The following is a 4,984-nucleotide window of genomic DNA, read 5'->3' as shown; positions in this document are numbered from 1 at the left end:
AGATAGATTGGCCAAGTGGCAGAATTGATGGACTCAAGTGTGGTCACAGTAGTGAGGTTGACCCATGATAGGGCAGTGTTTCGTTCTGCTGTGCACAGGGTCGCTATGAGTCATAACCGACTCAATGGCACCTAACAACAACAAATCCAGTCTAGCTTGTTGTTTTTTTTTATTTTGAAAATCTTTAACATATGGTACCTAAATTTAGAGACGGTCTCAAGAATATATTTGATGCATCAGGCATTAATGAACGAAGGACAAAAGAGTGGTGGAATAATATCTAACACAACATACAATGGAATCCTGGTGTGGTGCTGTGGGTTAATGCACCAGACTGCAAACCTGTTTGAACTGCAAGATTGGTTGTTCAAGCTCACCAGCAACTCCTCAGAAAACCTATACAGGGTCGCTATGGGTCGGAACTGACTCTACAGCATTTAAAAACAAACAACATACAATAAAAAAGAAAAAAGTGATTAAGAGTACAAGAAAGAAAATGGATGGCAGGAAAAACTCTGAAGCTTGCTCAGCAATGTAGAGATGCTAAGGCAAATGGGAGAAGAAGGAAGTAAAAGAGTTGAACAAAATTTTCAAAGACAGCTCAAGATGACAACAACAAGTATTATAATTATAATTAAAAACTTGGAGTTAGAAAATGAAAAGTGTAGAACACAGTCAGCATTTATCTAGCTTAAAAACATAAAGAAAAAATCCAGTCTTTCACTTGCAATATTGAATGATGCAGGAAGCTTCAAAACAATGTGGAAAGAATACAAAGAGTCACTGTATGAAAAAGAAATGGATTATTTTCAGCCATTTCAAGAGGTAGCATAAGATCAAGAGTCAGTGGTATAGATGGAAGACGTTTAAAGTACACTGAAGGCATTATCAAAGAATAAGTCCCCAGGAATTAATGGAATACAATATGAAATTTTTCAACAAACTGATGTAGCACTGGAGTAACTCACTCACCTATACCAAGAAATTAGGAAGACAGCTACCTGGTCAGTTGATTAAATAGATCCGTATTTGTGCCCATTCCAAAATCAGGTGACTCAACAGATTGCAGAAATCATCATACAACATAATTAACATCACAGATAAATAAATATTTGCCAGAATAATTCAAAAAATGGCTACAACAGTACACTTATAGGGAAGTGCCAGAGGCTCAAGCTGGATTTCTATTAGAACATGGAATAAGGGATATTATTACTCACTTCAAATGTATCTTGTCTGAAAGTAGAGAATATCAGAAAGATGTTTACTGTACTTTATTGAATACCCAAATGCTCTCAACTTTATGAATATGACAAGCTATGGGCAAGATGGCAAAGAATGAATATTCCAGAACATGCATTTGTAAACATGACAAATTTGTACATATACCAAGAGCAAGTCATTTGAACAGAACAACGGGGCAATGAATAGTTTAAAATTAAGGTATTTTAAAATTTTAATAGTTTTAAAATGTGTGCCAGGGTTGTATTCTTTCACCAAATATATTCAATATGTATGCTGAACAAATAATCTGAGATGTTACTAGGAAGATTCATTAACAGCCTGTGATTTGCATATGATGGAACCTTGCTTGTTGAAAGAGAATAGGATTTACAATACTTTATGATGAAAATCAAAGATCACAATCTTCAATATAATTTGCACCTCAATGTAAATATAGTAAAAATCCTCACTACTTGATTAATAAACAACACATGATAAATATAAATCTGTTTTAATTTGTCAAAGACTTCATTTTTCTTGGTCCACTATCAGCACTCATGGAAGCAGCAGTCAAGAACTGAAACAAGCTAGTGCATTAGGCAGATTTGCTGCACAAGACCACTTTAAAGTGTTCAAGACCAAAGACCCAAAGACGTAAGTTTGAGGAATAAGGTGTGCCTCTCATAAGTCATGGTATTTTCAATAGTCTCATATGCATGTGAAATAACATAAACCAAAAAAAAAATTGGTACATTTGAGTTATAGATTTGGGGAGGAGCAAAAAAATCTTTGTTGTAAAAAGTACAGTCAGAATTCTCCTTGGAAGGCAGGTTGATGAGACTTCATTTCTCATATTTCAGACATATTATTAGAAGTGAGCAGTCCCTGAGGGAATACATCATTCTTGGTACTGTGAAGGGTCAGCAAAAACTGGCAAGAATCCAAACAAGATTAAGTGGAATAGTGACAACAGCAATAGTTTTAAGTTTAGAAATGATTTTAGGACAATGCAGGACAAGGCAGTGTTTCATTCTGTTATGCATACAGTCAATATGGGTCAGAACCTAGTCTACAGCACCTAACAAAAACACCAGATCCCCTCAGAAGGCAATATTTTTTATTGTATCTTTTTTTCTTTCAAGCTAACTTAACAAGCTTAAGCAAATAATATTACTGAGATAATTGTCTGAAAATATCCATATAAAAATAGAGATACATTTAAACATATTTTATTAGGAATAAACCACCACTGATCCATTAGATTGTTTAATGTGGTAGTTTATGTGTTGCTGTGAATCTGGAAGTTATGCTACAAGTTTTTTAATACCATTAGGATTGCCCAGCATGTAAAGGTTTCAGCTGAGCTTCCAAAGACAGACTAGGAAGAAGGAGAGATAGACTTCTTTTGAATATCTAGTCATTGGAAATTTTATTAATAGCAGTGGAATACTGCCAGGACCAGATTATTGAACATAGCAACAAGATGAAGAGCACCAGAAAATTGTCAGACATAGAGCTAGAAGATGAGCCCTTTGGGTTGGAAGGCACTCAAAATATGACTGGGGAAGAACTGCTTCTTCAAAGTATATTTGACAGTGATGATGTGAATGGAGTAAAGCCCTCAGGACCTTCATTTGTTGTTGAGGTACAATTCAATATGAAGAGAGAAAGCTGTAAATATCTATTTGTAATCCAAACATGGGAAATTACACATTTTCCTTACTCACAAATTTAGCAAGCTTGATATCCTTTACTAGGGAATAGTTCCTTCTGATAACATACCCAAAATGGTGAAAATCACTTCTAAGGAGTGTTCTGACTTTACTTTTTCCAACAATTATTTGTTTGTTTTTCATGCAATTAATGGTAATTTCAATTTTATTCTCCAACACTAAAATTCAAATACATCAGTTCTTCTGCAGTTTTCCTTGTTTATTCCCCAGCTTTCACTATGTATGAATTGATTGAATATACTATTGTTGGATCAGGTGCACTTTAGTTCTTAGAGTGACATCTTTGTTTTTTAGCAGTTTCAAAAGGTATTTGCCCAATTCAACATGTCATTTGAGTTTTTGACTGTTATTATTATGAGCAATGATTGCAGATTCAAGTGAAATGAAATCCTTGACAACTTCAATATTTTCTCCAGTTATCATGATATTGTGTATTGGTTGCAAGTGTTTTTCTTTTCATTTCATTGAGTTGTAATCTGTGTGGAGGGCTGTATTCTTTTATATTCATCAGCAAATGCATCAAGTTCTCTTTGCTTTGAGTAAGCAAAGTTATATCTTCTGAATATTAAGGTTTGATAATAAAACTTCTTTCGATCCTGAGGCTGAGTCATTTATCATATAATACAGATTCTCAGATTATTTTCTCAGCATACAAATTGAGTAATTATGGTTAAAGGATACAACTCAGATGCACACCTTTCTTAGTAGGAATGAATTTTTACTTTATGCTATTGTTATATTGCAGAGAATTATGGTATTTAGGTGATCGACCTTCTTATATTTTCTCACAATAAAAATTAATATTATTTTCTTTGACAAATATAAATAAGTAAAATAAAAATATAAATCCAAATGTTTTAATGCAATTTAAACATTAAATTACAAATTCCATCATAGGTGAGGGGTTTTGTTTTCTTCTTTTGTATAACTTCAGGTAGTGTACAACATGAAGCAGAAATAGTAGTTGTTGTTAATAAGTTCCTTTAAATTGGTTCCAATTCAGAATGAGCCTATACAGAATGGTAGTAAACACTGCCCAGTACTGCACAGTACTGCATCCTCACATTTTTTGTTATTTGAGTCCATTGGTGCTTCCACTTTGTCTGTTCATCTCGTTGAGGGTTTTCCTGTTTCTTGTTGATCTTTCACTTTACCAAACATAATGTCCTTCCCCAGAGACTGTTATTCCTGACTTGCTCCAAACATGTAAGCCGTAGTACTTGCATTTTAATTATTTTCAATAGATTTGAGAAAACTAAGTTTTAATTAAGATAATTAACTTTCCTTACATTTTATAAAATGTGACTGTTGTCCTGTCTCAGAAAATAACATTATTGTAGGCGTGCATTGCATTATTGAATACACATAACTTTGTCATTAATTTTCTCATCCTGCATGTATTAAATGATTAGTTACAAAGTCATATGCTCATTATTAATAGGAATTGACTCAAATGCATCAGGTTTCAAACTGATGACTTCTATATCTATAGACAGAATACTCAGATTCACTGTACCAAAAATAAATGGTCAATGTTCAACCATTTCAAGAGGTACCATATGATAAAGAACCAATAGACTTAAGAAAGGAATCCAAGCTGCACTGAAGACATTGCTGAAAAACAAGTCACCAGGAATTGGCAGAATATAAATGTAAATATTTTTGACTAATTGATGTAGCATTGGAAGCACTCACTATCTATTCAGAGAAGTTTTGGGGGGAAAAAACTACCGGAACAATAAATTAAAAGAGATCCATCTATGTGACCATTCCTATGATAGGTGACCAAATAGAATGTGGAAATAATAATTAATATCACATGTAAATTAAGATTTTTCTGAATATAATTAATAAACCACTGCAACATTGCATTGAAAGAAAATTGCCAGGTATTCAGGCTGGATCAAAATGAGGATCTTAAACTAAGGATAAAATTTGTGATGTCAGATAGCAGCTAGCATGGTGGTGCACTGTCAGCCATACCACAGAATACCAGGCAAATCAGATCCAGGCAGAGATCCAAAACT

This window comes from Chrysochloris asiatica, unplaced genomic scaffold (assembly GCF_000296735.1).
Source record: "Chrysochloris asiatica unplaced genomic scaffold, ChrAsi1.0 scaffold00365, whole genome shotgun sequence".
Lineage (NCBI taxonomy): Eukaryota > Metazoa > Chordata > Mammalia > Afrosoricida > Chrysochloridae > Chrysochloris > Chrysochloris asiatica.
Note: the sequence above shows the minus strand (reverse complement) of the source record.